Source organism: Lissotriton helveticus, chromosome 5_1 (assembly GCF_964261635.1).
Source record: "Lissotriton helveticus chromosome 5_1, aLisHel1.1, whole genome shotgun sequence".
In the NCBI taxonomy this organism is placed as follows: Eukaryota; Metazoa; Chordata; class Amphibia; order Caudata; family Salamandridae; genus Lissotriton; species Lissotriton helveticus.
In genome coordinates, this window is record NC_136065.1 from 1,310,980,054 (window position 1) to 1,310,999,050 (window position 18,997).

The following is an 18,997-nucleotide window of genomic DNA, read 5'->3' on the forward strand; positions in this document are numbered from 1 at the left end:
TCCTGTATCTGGGTCTATGGCTCATGTGTCAGTCACTAGAGCTGTGGCTGTGTCTCACACTCCTGTATCTGGTGCTGGCAGTGTGTCTGGGTCTATGGCTCATGTGTCAGTCACTACATCTGTGGCTGTGTCTCACACTCCTGTTTCTGGTGCTGGCAGTGTGTCTGGGTCTATGGCTCATGTGTCAGTCACTAGAGCTGTGGCTGTGTGTCACACTCCTGTTTCTGGTGCTGGCAGTGTGTCTGGGTCTATGGCTCATGTGTAAGTCACTAGAGCTGTGGCTATGTCTCACACTCCTGTTTCTGGTGCTGGCAGTGTGTCTGGGTCTATGGCTCATGTGTCCGTCACTAGAGCTGTGGCTGTGTCTCACACTCCTGTTTCTGGTGCTGGCAGTATGTCCGAGGCGACTAGGTCAAGCAGTCCACCAGATTCTGTGCTGTGAGGTGTAGCTCCGATCACTCACATGTCATTGTACTTGATGTCTAGATTGTCCATTGTAACCACCCTTGCATTATGAATGTCCATGGGACGGGGCACTTGACCCACGTACTTGTGGTGCCTCTGATGTACGTGTTCTGTTATGAACACTGCCCTGTTGCTGTTCTGATACTGCATTGTGCCCTCTCATGTGCTGCCTCAGATGTACCTGCTCTGTGCCATGGACTGTTGATGCACTTAGCCCCTCTCATGTGCTGCCTCTGATGTACCTGTGCCTTGCCATGGACTGTTGATGCACTTAGCCCCTCTCATGTGCTGCCTCAGATGTACCTGCTCCGTTATGAACACTGCCCTGTTGCTGTTATGATACTGCATTGTGCCCTCTCATGTGCTGCCTCAGATGTACCTGCTTTTGTGCCATGGACTGTTGATGCACTTAGCCCCTCTCATGTGCTGCCTCTGATGTACGTGTGCCTTGCCATGGACTGTTGATGCACTTAGCCCCTCTCATGTGCTGCCTCAGATGTACCTACTCTGTTATGAACACTGCCCTGTTGCTGTTATGATACTGCATTGTGCCCTCATGTGCTGCCTCAGATGTACCTGCTCCTTGCCATGGACTGTTGATGCACTTAGCCCCTCTCATGTGCTGCCTCTGATGTACCTGCTCTGTTATGAACACTGCCCTGTTGCTGTTAGGATGCTGCATTGTGCCCTCATGTGCTGCCTCAGATGTACCTGCTCCTTGCCATGGACTGTTGATGCACTTAGCCCCTCTCATGTGCTGCCTCAGATGTACCTGCTCTGTTATGAACACTGCCCTGTTGCTGTTAGGATGCTGCATTGTGCCCTCATGTGCTGCCTCAGATGTACCTGCTCCTTGCCATGGACTGTTGATGCTCGTTGCCCCTCTCATGTGCTGCCTTAGATGTACCTGCTCTGTGCCACGGACTGTTGATGCACTTAGCCCCTCTCATGTGCTGCCTCAAATGTACCTGCACTGGTATGAACACTGCCCTGTTGCTGTTAGGATGCTGCATTGTGCCCTCATGTGCTGCCTCAGATGTACCTGCTCCTTGCCATGGACTGTTGATGCACTTAGCCCCTCTCATGTGCTGCCTCTGATGTACCTGTGCCTTGCCATGGACTGTTGATGCACTTAGCTGCTCTCATCTGCTGCCTCTGATGTACCTGTGCCTTGCCATGGACTGTTGATGCACTTAGCCCCTCTCATGTGCTGCCTCAGATGTACCTGCTCTGTTATGAACACTGCCCTGTTGCTGTTATGATACTGCATTGTGCCCTCTCATGTGCTGCCTCAGATGTACCAGCTCTGTGCCATGGATTGTTTATGCACTTAGCCCCTCTCATGTGCTGCCTCTGATGTACCTGCTCTGTTCTACCCAGTGCCCATGCTCCTGGCTACTCTGGGATTGAACCCCTATTATGTGCAATAAAGCAAGTTAATCGTGTGTAGTGGTTTGTCTTTGTCATTCCTGGTTGTCTCCTTGCATTGTTGATATATTGGTTCTATCGTAAATGTTGTTTCCCCAACATGCCCCTCTCCCTCCCCACGTCACGGCCCCGGAAGGTACTCCCCTTCCGACAGCAATTGGTGTGTTTGCGTACCTCCGTCGTCGTCAGGAACGGTCCATGTTTTGCTGGTGGTGAAGCACGAAGAGTATAGGAAATGCGTGTAGCGCTGGGTCCATGACGGCGATCTGCCTGTGGTGGGTATCTCTGCAATGTTTTGTCTCTCCGCTGTGGTGAATCCGCCATGTTCAGGCAGGTTGTTTTTCCGCTGCGATTTGCTGTGTCTTTTCCGCCATCGTGATTTAGAGGACGGTCGTAGACGTCATTCCGTACAGTGGTGTCTCTGGATTGGTTACGTCCGCCGCGGATGTATGACGTTAAAACGCATACTTTTACAACGCCTACCTTTACAATGCATTTTTTACAACGCAACATCCTTTACAACGCATTCCATTACAACGCATGCATTTACAACGAACTTTTAAAAACTACCTTTACAACGCATTCCCTTACATCGCATACTACCTTTACAACGCATACCATTACAACGCATAATATTACTTTGCATGTAAGGTAAGTATTGGATAGTGTAGGGGTAATAATTACTATTCTAACTCCAGGGGGTGCAACAGTAGGGTAAGTTTTGGATAGTGTAGGGGTAAAAATTACTATTCTAACTCCAGGGGGTGCAACAGTAGGGTAAGTGTTGGATAGTGTAGGGGTACTATGTGTTGTAATGCTATGCGTTGTAATGGTATGCGTTGTAAAGACTGCGTTGTAATGACATGCGTTGTAGTGGTGTGCGCTGTAGTGTCATGCGTTGAATTGTTGCGTTGTGAATGCATGCGTTGTAATGGATGTTGCGTTGTAAAAGTTTAGTTGTAATGGTAGTGCGTTGTAAAAGTTGCGTTGTAAAGGTTGTTTCCCGTCCGCCGCGGGGTCGGGTGAATTTCCGCGGCGGTGCGTGCTCTTCCACGGCGTACGGACATTTTACAGTGCTTCCCATCCTAATATGACGGACGGACTGACCGTGGCTGGCGGACTGTAAAAAGGCATTTTCCGCCTACTCCAGGACGTCGGTCGGCCTTCCGTCCGCCATCGTAATCGACCCCTAAATACTGTAATTACCGATGGAGCTAAATTTTCAGTAATGTTTAACAATGTGGTATGTTTTTCATGTTTGTATATATTTTTAATAGTCTCTGTACATATTTATTCTTTTTTGCATCATGAGATTATTTGTAATGTGTTTATCTTTCAGGATCTACTTGTTGAGATTGAATAAAGGCAGAATTGAATTGAATCAAGCTGTTATTTCCACATATGTTTAATGACTGGCCAATGGTTTAAACTAGTGAGTCAAGCAGCATGCAATTGAGGGAAGCCTTCACTTTTTTTCATCCCCGAGTCAACCGTAACAGTCAATTTATATGTTGAACATCAGTCCTGAATAGGAAAGCCAAACGTATTGCCTTTGACTATGGTTATTTCATACGGGGCGAGCTATTTATAATTGGTTTCATACTCCGTGGCGTGGGGGTGTGGGACACAGGAGGATAACGGGGGCAGGGGGTTTCTTTGTAGGCAGCTTGAAGCTATCCCGTCCAACTTCCCAAGCATGAGTATCACTCTACCACGAACTTTAATGATTCCAAATTGGAATCCTCTCCAGGCCAGAACAGGAGACAGTGTTTCGCAGCGTGCATACCTCGTACAGGCACGCTGCCCACCTGTCCTTAAAGAAAGTACTGGGGTTTAGACCACCTGCCACTCCACCACCTTCACCATATCAAACATGGCATTGGGGAGCAGTTCTCTATTACTATTTTACCCCCACTGTCATGCATAAAACTAGGCTCAGGTCTGCTGCCCTTGAGCCTGGTTGACAATTGCAGACAGCCCCAGAAACAGTTGTAGGCTGGCCCATCTTTCCTAAAACCTGTCGGACAGCAGACTTCTTGGCTTCATAGAAAAAATAAAGCTGAAAAGAAGGTATAGTTACTAGATGTGCGAGAGTGACTAAGGCAAAAAAATCTAAAAGGGCATGGAATTCCCAATTGTAGGGATCTTAACTATAGTTCCTCAACAAAAATCCTCACTCAAAACTTAATGCTCACCCCGGTACACAGTTTACAACATCAACCCTCTTCCTACATAGACAATAAAATATTATATAATGTACATTATCACAAATTACATGCATAATGGAAAACGACACTCAGCCACTTACTTATCCAGTCTGTCATATGCATATAATTTCCACCTTTCATAAATCATGTCGGTGGGAGTAAAGGTAAGCCTTAACCGTAGCTCATTCCCTGCTATCGTTACTCAACCATAACATGCACCGCATACTACAGAGTGGAAGAAAATGCAGCCATCAGTTCTCTGACTCTACCCCGTGATACAAATGTCAAACAGCCAATCACTGCCACAGGTAAGTTCCAAAAAGATTGCTGCTTGGGTATGATGTGCGTGTGTATGTGTCTGTATGCATGTGTCTGTACTTGTATGTGTGTATATGTCCTCATGCAGATGTGTGAGTGACAAAATAAGTTTGGTGCGTTAGTATCAATCAGTATGGCCATGGCACTCTCTAGCGTCCACCCACATGATCCCTAGCATCGTGAGCATGTGGTAGACCATCTATGAAGTAATGGAGTACAAACCTGGCATAATGGTGTCAGTTGTGAAGTATTATTGCCATACTAGCCACAGTGGCACCTAACAAAGGTATAATGTTAGTCCTGTTATAGTGGTTGTAATTTATTTATTTTATTTATTAAAGTTTTGTATAGCGCTAGCTGGACCCGAGGGTATCAGAGCGCTTCACAGCAAGTATAAAGGCGTTAGACAGACAATGCGGACAAAAAAAAAAACAAGGCAATGAGCACAAGAGTGAGTACAGTCTGTACAATAGCAGCCAGGCGTGAAACAGGGCGGAGAGTCATAGGCAAGTCAATCAGCTCTGGGGTGAACGAGAACATAGAACTTTAAAGTCTAGGTTGAGTTCTAGTTAGTTCCGGAACGATCGAGGAAGAGGACTTTGAGTAACTTCTTGAATTTCGGGAAGGATGCGGTCATTCTGATGTGTGGGGGGATGGAGTTCCATATCTTGGGAGCATTGCCCGCAAAGGATTTGCTAGATGTTGAAAGTTTCTGGGATTTCAGAGGAATGAGTAGGAGCGTGTTGGAGCTTCTGAGGTTTCTAGACTGACCGGCCCTTTTGAGCTTGTTGGCCAGGTATTCAGGTTTGCCTGTATGCAGGGCTTTGTGTGTGAGGCAGGCTGTGCGGAAGCTGGCTCGTTGGTCAATAGGGAGCCACTTCAGATCCTTAAGAGCTGGGGTGATGTGTTCATATTTCTTTGTTCCCGTGATCATTCTTGCAGCGGCATTTAGGGTAGAGGTCAGAGGTCGCAGGTGTGATTTGGCTGTTCCAGTCAGAGTGGCAATGCCGTAGTCAATTCTGGAGAGAACCAGAGCCTGCGTGGCCTGTTTCAAGTCTTTTATGGGGAGAAATGGTTTTAATTTGTAGAGCAATTTCAGGCTCAAGAAAGCACTTTTGGCAGTTTTTGAGACGTGTTCTTTCATATCCAGTTTGGGGTCAAGGGTGATCCCTAGGGATTTTATGGAGTTCGATGGAACAAGAGGAACATTCAGGGCATTTAAGGCTTTGAGCCATTCAAGAATTTGGGGGTTTTCTTCTTTGTTTGAGATGAGGAGCACTTCGGTTTTTTCTTCATTGAGTTTGAGGTGGTTGGAAGAGAGCCAGAGTTGAACTTCGGTAAGTGTGTGGTTCAGTCTGTGGATGTCTGAGATCGACGTGGTTTCCAGATAGAGTTGCGTGTCATCCGCATAAAGGTGGAAGGGGATGTTAGCTTTCCTTAGAATTGAGGTGAGGGGCTCCATGTAGATGTTGAAGAGAGTACTGACCCTTGAGGGACTCCTCTGCTGATGGGAAGAATGTCTGATTCGCAGCTTTTAATTTTGATTCTTTGTGTGCGGTTGTTGAGAAAGGAGGACAACCATTTTAGGACAGTCTTTTCGAGGCCTGCTCTCACCTTTAGGACATTGATTAGCAGGGCATGATCAACTGTGTCAAATGCAGCCGATAGGTCTAAGAGGATGAGAAGGCTGCATTGGTTGGAGTCGAGCGACATGTGTAGATTGTCCAGGACGTTAAGGTTTGCGGTTTCAGTACTGCAGCCTTTTCTGAACCCTGATTGATATGGGTCGAGAAGATTTGTGTTCTCTAAGTGCTGGGATAGTTGCGACAGCACACATCTTTCCAAGATTTTGGATAAGAGTGGAAGGTTCGAGACTGGTCTGAAGTTGTTCATATCCTGTAGGTCAAGGCCCGTTTTTTTTAGTAGCGGCGTGACTTGACCTATTTTAAGGCAGTCCGGGATGGAGCCCTCGCTCAGAGAGCTGTTGATGATCTTGGTCCAGATAGGGGCTAGTGTGAGCTTCAAGTCTTTGGTCAATCTCGGGGGAAGCTGATCAAGGGAGTAGGTTGAGGGTTTGGCGGTGGCTATGAGATTGCTTATCAGTTCAATCTGGATAGGTTGGAAGGAGGACCAGCGAGTGGATGTGAATGTTGGTCTTAAATGGGAAGTTGTAGAGGGGTGGGAGGAGGGCAACGTGCCGAGTGATCGGTCAATTTTGGCAATTTTTTCGTTGAAGAAGCTGGCAAAGTCGTCATATTGGGATTTGGACGCCACCATGTCTCCTGTTACCGGAGTGGAGATTTGGTTCTTGATGATGTTGAAAAGTTCTTTGGGGCGGTTTTTGGCATTGTCAAGGGCCACACAGAAGAAGGACGACTTTTTGTTCTTGATATGGTTATAGTAGCTTTTGCGGGCTGCCTTCAGCTGGTCCCGGTTGAGTGAGGAGGGGTTGGACCTCCAGGATCTTTCCATGGATCTTAGGTGTCTTCTTTCATCGTTAATGTCAGTGGAGAACCAAGATCTGGAGGGGATGTTTCTTTGTTTTTTAGTTTCATCGGTGCCAGCTGGTCTAAGACGAGCTCCAAGTTGGAATGGTAAAGCGAAGTGAGTTCTGTGGTTGAAAGTAGTTCTGTCGAGTTCGGGAGGAGTGAGCTGAGGCCCTTTTCTAGCTTGTCATGGGGGACTCTCGATAAGTTTCTGGTCCACTTGGGGGAGGTTTGAATGGGAGGGACGGAAAGCGCGGATGATTGATATGAAAGAGGATGGCGTGATGGTCTGACCAGTCTACTGGGATGATGTGGTCAATTTAGATTGTCTTTCTATCCGCGATGATAGCATCCAGGGTTGCTCCTCTGTGGTGGGTTTCCTCTGTGCAGTGCTGGGTCATGTCGTGGTCATGAATAAGGGTGGTGAGGGATTGAATGAGCGGGTTTTTTTATACATTCCATCTTAGGTTGAGGTCGCCCAGAATTATTCTGAAATCACTGTTGAGAGCGGTTTGCGTGATCAGATCTGTCAGCTGAGCGCCAAATTCGGAAGTGTTGCCCGGGGGATGGTAGAGGAGAAGGCATTGGAGTGAAGGGTGGTGAGGTGAATTGATGTTGACCGAAAGGGATTCAAATGAGTTTTAAATGATGGAAGGAGATTCAGTGATGAAGAGGTCACGTTTATGGATAATAGCTATTCCGCCACCTTTGTGTACGGGCCTGTCTTTGTGTATAATTGAGAAACCGGGCGGCACCAGCGTGTCCAGGATGGGGCTGGATAGAGTGTTTAGCCGTGTTTCAGTGATGAAGGCTACGTCCAGGTCATGGGAGAGAATGGTTTCGGCTATTTCTGTTGCATGTTTGACGGCGGATCTGCAATTGATGAGCATACAGTTGATTTGGGAGTCATCCTTTGAGATATGGTTGACAGAAGTAGCTCTGGGTAAGGAGGAGAGATAGGGTGGTGGTCTGGCAGATTTTCGGCGGGATGGGTCCCTTCCCACTCCAGTGATGACTTGAATTGAGGAGAAGAGTGGGTGGTCAGGGGGAATTGTTTGGGCTGGCTGATTAGGAGGGGTTTCATAGGAGGCGATGAGGGAGATCACTTCCTGTGGCGAAGGGGAGGTAGCCGTTCTTCTAGGACTGTCGATTCGTGTCTCAGTCCTGGGGTTGGAGAGAAGAGGCTGGGAACCTGTGGGGAGCTTGGACCCAATGTGAGTACAAGAGTCAGTCTTGGCGGGAGGCGGCTGGGGGTGAGGAGGAGGAACGTTCGGGGAGGGAAGCTGGAGTTTCTCTAGGGAGGATAGGGTATCCTTCAGGCCAGAGATCAGAGTCGCGATCTGGGCTTCTAGAAAGTTCAGGCGTTGTGTCAGTTTGAGTGCTGGGGAGGAGGGGGGCGAGTGGGTGAAGTTGGGTTTGGCGTGGGAGGGGTCGTGGGGCAGGATGTCGAATGGGAGGTCTGTGACGGGGGGACCGGGTCCAGGTTGGAGTTCGGTTGTGGGAGGACTAGAGAGGGAGAGCGGAAACCATCGCAATGGACCGCACACCGCTAGCCCCTCCTCCAGATCGCCCCTAGGGACTCTGGTACATGGAGTTCTTGAGTGGTTCACCCCAGTGGGTGCAAGTAGGTACTTGTTGAACTGATGATCTCTAGACCCGATACATGTCCCGGGTTTTTGGATATCGCCCGAGACATGGCTCGGGTTTCGGGATAACTTCCCTCATCAGTAGAGAAAATAGTTAGGGGTGGAAGAGAAGGCCGCCAAACAACCGTCAATGGCCTCGATGCCCAAACCGGCACGCAGGTGCGTCGTCCAGGAGCCCGTCGGCTCAAAGCTCAAGGGAGCCAACTTGTAGAAACCATCGCAATGGACCGCACACCGCTTGCCCCTCCTCCGGATCGCCCCTAGGGACTCTGGTACATGGAGTTCTTGAGTGGTTCACCCCAGTGGGTGCAAGTAGGTACTTGTTGAACTGATGATCTCTAGACCCGATACATGTCCCGGGTTTTTGGATATCGCCCGAGACATGGCTCGGGTTTCGGGATAACTTCCCTCATCAGTAGAGAAAATAGTTAGGGGTGGAAGAGAAGGCCGCCAAACAACCGTCAATGGCCTCGATGCCCGAACCGGCACGCAGGTGCGTCGTCCAGGAGCCCGTCGGCTCAAAGCTCAAGGGAGCCAACTTGTAGAAACCATCACAATGGACCGCACACCGCTAGCCCCTCCTCCGGATCACCCCTAGGGACTCTGGTACATGGAGTTCTTGAGTGGTTCACCCCAGTGGGTGCAAGTAGGTACTTGTTGAACTGATGATCTCTAGACCCGATACATGTCCCAGGTTTTTGGATATCGCCCGAGACATGGCGAGAGAGGGAGAGCGGGTTTGGGGCGAGATACTGTTAAGAAGTGAGACGGGAGAGGGAAGCACGGAGTTAGCTGTAGTAAACATTTGGGAAAGGGCAGGGTGGTGGGAGGGGCTGCGGGGCGAGTTACTATTAGGGGGAATAGTCGGGATGGGAGGATCTGATTGGTGTTTCGAGTTCGGATGGGTGGGGGTAGGGAGGGAGGAGGGTTGCAGTCCCTTTGGAGGAGGTGGATGTCTTCACTAAGGGGGATGGAGTGAGCATTGGGAGTGAGGGGTCGCGCAGGGCGATGTGACTCATGGACGGAGGGGGGACTGGTAACTCTATGGGAAGGAGTCTGAGAACCTGTGGGTGTGTGGGAGATGTGGTGAGGGGGGAGGGAGGTTGGAGGGGTAAGGGGGTGGGGGAGTTCTGGGAGTTTGGGAGAAGTGGGAGGAGGTTTGGCGATGTAGGAGAGAGGGGGGTAGGGGAGTTCTGGTTGTTTGGGAGAGGGGGGTGGACGTTAGGGGCTGTGGGAGAGAGGGGGGTGGGGCTGGGAGGGACGGATGGTTGTTGACGTGATTAAGAGCGAGGGGAGGGGATTGTTGGGGTGAATGGGGTATGCTCTGCGGGATAGAAGTTTGGCAAGGGTCATAGGGGGTGGTGGGGCGTGGCTGTAATGGGTAGAGAGCCGTGGCCATCTTAAGAGTGTGGAAGAGGGAGTCGAAGAATTCGAGGTTGTCATCTTTCGCCTGGATTAGAATGGTGCCATTCCTGAAGATGGAGATGGAGATGTCTCCGGTCAGGGACTGTTGGTTCGGGGGGAGATAGTTAGTTTCCGGTTATGTTCTGATAAGGTGGTTTTGGAGACAGGGAGGAGTGAGTTAAAGGTGGAGACCCAAGCGTCTGGTCGGGTGGCATGGAAAATGAAGTCCGTTTTTCTCAGCCCTCTCGTTGAGCAGTGGTAGGTGTCCACGATTAGGGTTTCAGGGTGTTGTCTAATTAAATTCTGTTTGAGGCGTTTTTTGGCTTTGAAGGAGATGCTGTGTGGGAAGGTAATGGCGTAGGTATTCCGTCCAAGAGGAGATAAATGATTGAGTGCTGGGCCGGGGTGTATGTCTAGGCGCAAGGACGGAGGCATTGTGGTAGAGCTGGGGGGGGGTGTGGCCGCTAGGTGACTGGGAGCGGCGTAAACAATGGGGGAGGATTACGTTTTAGAATCGGAAGAGAGGGAGTTCGCTCTGGGGCCCACAATACACCTTCCTAAGGGAGGTTGTAATGTTGGCATATTGCTTGCATCCCTGGTATAAATACTTCTCTTATACATAACCATGGTGACTCTTTGCACAATGTGGGCATCCTTGGCAAGATGAAGCCCACAAATTAGTTACCACTGACGCTAGCACAATGGCGGTCATTTCCAGCATGCTATGTCCTTCCCAGGGATGATGGCAGTTATCGCCATTATAGTGCAACACTGAAATAATGGCATGATAGTAATCTTGGGCATATTGCGGACACTTTTTGCTAGAAGTGTCCAGTCTATAGTCTAATGATAGACTTGTCAAAATGGTAGTAATACTTGGCATACTGGTTGCATCTTGTGGGTACCATCAGCATAGCATACTACTGAAAAACCGAAGGATTTTATAACACTAGCCAAAGGGGTAGCATAAATGTTAAAAAGGGTGGGACCTAAGGAGAAACCTTGTGATACACCACATGGTAGTGTGGGGTGATGTAAATTTGTCCAGAGCGATGACTTGCACTCACTCCGAAATAAAAGATTTCAAGAAGGGCTAGCGCCCATCCCCTAATGCCGATGGAATGAAGATGTTCAATCAGAAAATGTGTGATTGACCGTGTCAAATGTCGCTGAGATCTAACAGGATCCAAGCAGCATTTCCTCCTTTGTCAGGTGTCTGTCTGATTTCTCCAGAGGCTGCAGTCAGAGCCATTATGTACTGTGCTTACTTCTGAAGCCGAACTGGGTCGGATTGAGGAGACAGCTGTTATTAATGAAAGAGGCAAGTTGCTGATTGATAACCTTTTCTGCCGGGAGCAGAAGGCACGAAATTGGTCGATAGTTTTTGGGGTATGAGGCTTCTGCATTAGGCTATTTCAGGAGAAGAAGGAACTAAGGCTTTTTCCCATTCCGTGGGGAAGTTGCCGGATCTGAACATCAAGTTAAAAATGTAGTTAAAGTGTAGGAATGTGATCTCTGGGGCTAGCTGAATTATTTTCAAGGACAAGGATCCTGTGGAGAGCCCTATTTAATATTAATGAGAATGCTCTGAACCTGTTCGGATGTTAATTGGGAAAAAGAGGACAATATCTATTGTTGGAATGCTAGCAGAAGAGGAACCTCTGGAGGGGTTAGGAAAATGCGTCACTTGGATCAGGGAAGCTGAGAAGGACAGCTTCAACAGGAGGACCTAGCGGTTGGCAATTATTTCCAGCAAAGATGCTATAAACATCTTTTACCTTGGCATGAAAGAAAGAAGCTAGAGAATTACAAAATGAAGGATGTGCCTATGTTACTCTTTTTATATGGGAGGTTGGCCACTTTTTTTTACTGTAGCAAACAGCTCTCTGGAGGACTTTTTAGACAATGGACCTCCCCGGCTTTCATCACTAACACTAGCTATGATTCGCCTCACCCCCCTCCCACATTATCCCCCTCTCTATTTTCACCCCTTCCTCCTCCTCCCACAATTATGTTGATCATTCTCATTCTCTACCTACCACCCTCGCTCTCAATACTATAACATGTGACCCCCTTGTCTCCCAGTCTCCTAATACTCTTGTCCCCCTTCCATCCGCCTCCACAAATGACTCCCCCACCCCCCTCGTGATTCCTCTATATTGTCTAATCCTCACACCTAATCTCGCTCCCCCTCATACCCTGATTTTGCTACGCTCTGCTGAGCCCTCCTCTCCTTTGGTTCCCTTATTCAGCAATCCCCCCTCATCCTCCTCACTATACAACCCCCTAATGACGCCCACAGCCTCCCCCACCTACCCCTTGTTATCCCCCTTCCTAATTAATACACTCTCTTCTACTCACCGCCCTTCCTCTGATCTCCATACCACTTCTCCTTCTGACTCAACCGATATGCCAACTCTTACTGCCTTTACGCAACTTCCATCTAACTGTCCACCTACAAATGATGCTTTTCCTATTTCTACCTCCTGTACACCCCCTCTCGCTAAAAATGACCCCCCCCACACTATAACTCCTCTCTCCCCCCCCAGGTTTTCCCCCCGTCCTTCCCACATTGACAACCCTCTCTGCAATGTTTACCCAACCAACCTCCTATTTACTACTGATCCACTACACTCATCAATTCACACGCAATCACTCCTTAATATTGAACTTCTCCTAATCAAAACTTGGCTGTTCTCCTCCTTTTAGGGCCTTTCTCCCAGACATTGCCCACTTTCTTCTCTCCCTATTATGTGCCTGCCATGCCCTACTGTTGGTCCGTTTGCGAGCGCTGGGACACCCTGTTGCTGGGGTAGCCACGCGCTATATAAACATATTTAACATAACATAACATAACATAACTCCTTTCATCCCTCGTCTTAGAACTCTCTTCACTCAGAAACGAGTTATCACTCCTTTCTAAAGCCCACCCATTAGCTCACGCCCACACACTGATCCCCCACAATTCACCTTTCCATCCCACATCAACACTCATATCAATCCACCCTCTAACTGCCCAACTAATGCTATCACCAACTTCAACACTCCTCCTCTCCCTAGTAATCACACGTCCAGTTCCTTACCCGCTCAACCTTCCTTAAACGTCCCACCCTACGCCAACACTACTTTCCCGCCCCTACCTGATACTTACCCGATAACCTCGGAGTTAACTCTCTCACGAAATTACCTACCTCTCCCTCTCCATCCTCGTCCTCTATCCCTCTTACTTGTCAATCTACGATCCCAGTTCTCATAGGAAAGAGCAGACTCCCCCTTCATCCACCTTCACTTAGGCCACCCCAATAACTTAGACCCATCCTCCCCTGTCCGCCCACCCAACTACCAGACCCTACTCCCCTCTGCTGCATGTTGATCAACTGCCGATCCGCCTCCTGCCACGCAAATGAGATTGCGGAAACCATTCTCAGCGAAAACATAGACATCGTATTCCTAACTGAAACCTGGCTCACCGCCCACTCCACCCCCATCCTCGACTTGCTCATTCCCCCAGGTTATTCTATCATCAAGAAAGATAGAGTCGAGCAAACAGGAGGAGGCCTTGCCCTAATCTTTAAAGCTGAACTTAACATCTCGCTTATACAGCTGCAAGACCCCTCATCCTTTGAATACCTCTGCACCGATCTCATTATTCCTAACTCCCCCTCCATTCGGTTGCACACTATCTACCACCCCCCTGGGAATAGTATCTCTTTTACTGAAGAGATGTCTGATCTTATTATTCAATCATCGCTCACCCACTCCAAGAATCTCTTCCTTGGTGACTTCAACATCCACTGGAATAAAAAGGATGAACCTGCTGTCATCTTATTTAAGGATGCCATGGGCATCACCAACAGGACCTAGCTCTGTAATTCCCCTACTCATACCAAAGGTGCAACCCTTGATGCTATAATGACTAGCAAGGATCTGGCCTCTCTCTCTAATATACTTCCTGTCGACTGGTCCGACCACCACCTTATCTTCTTCACCTTGAATAGCTCCATTACTAGCCCTGCCCCCATCAACACTTTACCTTTGAAACTAACACGCAACCTTCACCGTATCCCACCTGGCGAATTGGAATCCTCTATTAAAACTTGCCTACTTCTCCCCCCTCTCTCTGACAGCACCAATGACTTAACCAAGCATTATAATAATTCTATTCTTAAAGCCCTTGATCAAATTGCTCCAATTAAACTCAAGCAACAAAAAAACAACCCTCCCAAGTCTTGGTTCAATTCTGAACTCAATAATGAAAGACTGTCCCTCAGACAATCTGAACGTGTTTGGAGGAATCATCCCTCTGCAGATAATCTGGTTCTCCTAAGAACTGCTAGAGCCCAATACAAAAAACATATCTTCAACGAAAAAGCCTCCTTTCTTCGGTCACAGCTTGACCAGGCTAGAAACCGCCCCAGAGAACTCTTTAACATCGTTAAAAAACAAACGTCTTCTGGCCCTCCTAAAATATTAGCCTCTATGGAAAGATGCGAAGAAATTGCCAGCTTCTTCACGAACAAAATCAACAAGATAAAACTATCATTCTCTACCCCCCTCACTCCAACCTCCCCTCAACCAAGACACACTCACCAACTCTCCTAACTCTCTCTCCTCCTCCTCCCTCCCACAGTTCACAACCCCCCTCAATCCATCCCCGTTCTCCCACAACCTGACTCCTCTCCCAAGGTCCACCCTGCTAAAAACAACGCTTCATGGAGTGAATTCAGTCCGGTTTCTCTATGCACATCATTTCCAAACTTAAACCTTCCTCCTATACCAAAGACCCCCTCCCCACCCATCTGGTTCAAGAACTCAAACACATCATTGCCCCTATTTGGACCAATATTATCAAATCCTCTTTTTCCTCTGGCGTTGTCCCTGCCTCCCTTCAGCTTGGCCAAATCTCCCCCATTCTTAAAAACACCTCGGCTGACCCTAATGACCGTAACAACCTACGCCCTATCTCCAACCTTCATTTCCTATCTAAGGCCCTTGAAAAATGTGTCCTGTCCCAATTAGAGAACCATATCTTCTCCTTTAATCTCCTGGACATTTTCAATCAGGTTTTAGAAAGGGATGCAGCACCGAAACTGCTATGTTAAACATCACAGATGATATTCATCACTCCCTAGATAGAGGTGAATCATCCCTACTAATCCTACTTGACCTCTCGGCTGCTTTTGATACTGACCACCATCCCACCCTACTCAACACTCTCAAAAATCAATTCGGCGTTGAAGGGACTGTATTCAATTGGTTCTCCTCGTTCCTTCAAAACAGATCAGAGCAAATCAAGCTCTACCACTACCTCTCTAATCCACAACCTGTCTCACTTGGTGTCCCTCAAGGATCCATCCTCTCCCCAACCCTATTTAATCTTTTCATGGAACCACTCACTCTCATTCTCAAACAAGCCAAAATCAGTTACCACCTTTATGCTGACGACACCCAGCTATACTACAAGATCAAATCTCACAATGACATTCTTCACCTCAATGACACCTTGACGAGAGTTCAAGCATGGTTCCATCTGAATCATCTAAAACTGAATCCGAAAAAACCTGAAATCATCCTTTTCACTCCCAAAAACAATTCCCTTCCCATTCAACTCTGGATCAACGATATCAAAGCACTTAATTGCTCCCTCTTCACCTCTAATTCTGTGAAATCCCTAGGCATCAGCATTGACCAAAATCTTAACCTCATCCCCCACATTAAAAATGCAGCCAAAAGTGCTCTTTACACCCTTCACCACCTCAAAAAAATCATACCTTTTATTCCAGCCGATGATTTTAGAACCGTTGTCCAATCGCTTGTCCTTTCCAGGATTGACTATGGCAACGCAACACTTGCCAACACACCTAAAGTCCATCTTGCACCGATTAAATCTGTTCTCAATCTAGCCGCTAGACTTATCTCTGACTGTAAAAGATTTTACCACATCTCCCCTGTCCTGAAAAATCTCAACTGGCTCCCAATAGAAGGAAGATCCACCTACAAGATTGCCTGCATCACTCATAAAGCTCTTCACCAAAACACTCCCTCTTACCTTGCAGTCAAACTACAGAGAGCAGGGTGCTCCAGGTCCCTGAGGAGCACAAACTCCCTTGTCCTAATCCCTCCTAGACTCAAATGTAAAAAGACCCAATCCCGGGCATTTTCTGGTAACGCTCCTACGATTTGGAACTCTCTCCACAAAGATCTTCGCTGCAACCCCTCTTACCCTCTCTTCAAAAAGGAACTCAAAGCACTTCTTCTCAACAAATATTGGTGTACCTAATGCCTTTGATCCTGAACTTGCTCACGCTTTACTCTTCCCCTACCCACTCCTTTCCCACACCCTCTCCCCCTTTCATTCTCCCTCCCCTCCACTGCACCCCCTTCTTTCTCCGATCTTTAAAACCTCATCTTCCCCATTAATTTTATCTTTGTTTTCTTTGCTCCTCATTGCTCTTCTGAATGCATTGCTACATCCCTTGTAAATTCGCTGCACATTGTTTAATTGTTTGTTATTTTCTATTATTATGTGTTACCTTCCCTGTAAAGTGCTCTGATACACTTGGGTCCAGCAGCACTATATAAAACCTTTGAAATAAATAAATAAAATAAATAAATACATGGTTGAAGTAGTGAGTTTTTTCATTTCAGATAAGGCTTTATAAGCTGTAATGGTGGGTTGGTACATCTCTTTTTCTGTACAGTCATCATTTATTCTCCACCTATGTTTTTGCCTGCGGCTACGTTCTTTTGTAGTCTAGGTTTTTCAGAGAACCAAGGCTCCGATGGAGTGGCTCTAAGGCTCACATAAGGCTTTTCATGCGCTAGTCGATTTAATGTAGTATCTATCCATTGCGGGTAATTGGTTGTGGCTATTTCACGGTCATTGGCGAACATGGGCAGTGTTCCAGCTAAAGCTGTGTTTAGCTTTTTGGCGTCTATCTTGTGCCAGGGGTGGCATGTCGAGTTTGATGGTACATGTGATATGTGTGCTAATACTGGTGGTGGTGGTATTATTGGTGGTATCAGTGCTGCATTGATTGTGGTGGGGTAGTAGGTGGTATGTTTGGTAGTACTGGTGATGCCTTGTGGTATTCTTCGCATTGTTGGTATTGGCAGTGCAGGTATTGGTGTGGTGTGTATTTATGGTGGTGGTGTTGGTGTAGTATTGATGTGGTCTTTTATGGTAGTGGTGTGGTTCTGTTAATGGTATTGTTGGTGGTCTTTTTATTATATATAGTTATATTAATAAAGATTTTCCGAAGTGCATGATTAAAAACTTTGTGAAATTACAGGAGGAACTATCTATAGAGCAATGACAGGTGCATTCACTGTGCGTCTCTGAAAGAACAAAATAAAAGAGTTTTCACTCAATTTGGCCTAAAACTTTGTGTTCAGGTTCCCATGATTCTGACATCAGAACCCAGATAACACTGATTAGAACCATAGGGCTTTACAATAAAAGCTAAAATATTGACCATATGATGGCAAAAAGTCTTTATTTTGTGGTTTACGATTCCTCTTCTAGCTACTTTCTGATGAAGTTGGTGGCGCTGTGGAGGAGGACCGCCTCCTTCGCGACACGGATCGCGACTGCTCAGCACTATAGGCAACATGCTTGTCATAACTTTGCAGCTGAGCATCAACCAGAAGCAGCATTTTTCACTCTTTTGGTGAGTTGAGTATCCATCATGAAATTATGCACATGTTTTTCAGCTTTGGTAAATTCTAATTTCCTTGCAACAACAGCTACCACAAGAGCAGTGCAGCCCGCTCCCATTATTCCAGTGAGCAAACAAACTCCTTTCCCACAGTATGTATTCGGTACCATGTCGCCGTAGCCGATCGATAAAAAAGTTATTGAAATGACCACATTGCTCCAAGAAAGTTGCTAGTGACGTCCTGTTGATCATGGTATCTTTCACAAGCTCGTACAGTCCATGCAGCAATTATCCATAATGAGATACTAAAAACCAACAATACAGTTCCCGGGCATATTGTCATTAAAGTCTTCATTACAAAACGGGTATTGAAGTTTATTTTATTTAGTGCTCCAATGCTCCTAGAAGAGGCATCAGTAAAAAGTTTGCTATGCAAAAGCATAACTCTGGCAATAAGATACAGTCTTAAGAACATTGGTATTGATAAAATAATATCCACGTCAGCTGTGGTTGTACATGGAGTATAGGAAAAGGCAAGCCGTGCTGTCCATGTAAAAGTATAATTCCCTGGTATTGGATGAATAGCACACACAAGTATTTCTAGGCAGAGGAAGAAAATCCGCTCATATGTCATGGCTATTCTCCAGTCATCTGCGCCATTGTCCACCATAAACAGCTGTATTTCTCTTGCGTGGTATACAATTACAAGCCCAAGGAGGATCAACGTGGAGAGGCTAATAAGGCATTTTAGGGCTAACGAGTACAGCGACGCCTTGTTGTAGGCTCCCCAGGACAGCTCGGTCTCGATCACCATCACCACGATGCCGAACATGCCGAGATGAGCGCGTAGTTGCTGAGCCTCTTGCGCTTCTCGAAGAGCGCCCGCTGGTGGCCCAACTTGTAGCCGATGTTCTGGTTCTTCTTCTTGCTGGACTTGCCGCATCCTCCACCCCGCCCGCCACCCCGCCCGAGGAGCTGCCATAGGGCGCCGCCACCGCCAGGTTGTTGGAGTTGTTGTGCTCGGGCTTGGACACGACCACCTCGGGCACGGCGCAGAGAGGCTGCAGGGACTGCGCCTCAGATTCGAGCTCGTGCAGGTTCCTGCGCGAGGTGCTCAGCTGGCTGAGGGGCCGCTGCACGCCGCCGTTGTACCTGCAGCTGCTCATGGCTATGTTGGTGAAAGGGTTGCTCTACTGGCGCTGCGGGCTCGGGCAGGTCGGGAGCCGGCCGCCCGTGATGGAGCGAGGTGGCAAACACAAAATTTTGTGTACCCCTTGTAAAGTTATTGTCCCATAACAGTAAGGTTCACTAATTGCATGTTTTTCGAAATTAACCAACCATAGAGTAAAGTGCACACATTATTTTTATTTTACACATGGGGAGAA

General features: G+C 47.5%; 1 pseudogene; it reads right to left on the minus strand.

Annotated features, from left to right (window-relative positions):
- Positions 1 to 17,593: 17,593 nt before the first annotated feature.
- Positions 17,594 to 18,778, minus strand: LOC144752650 (small conductance calcium-activated potassium channel protein 2-like; annotated as a pseudogene).
- Between the last annotated feature and the right edge of the window lie 219 nt (positions 18,779 to 18,997).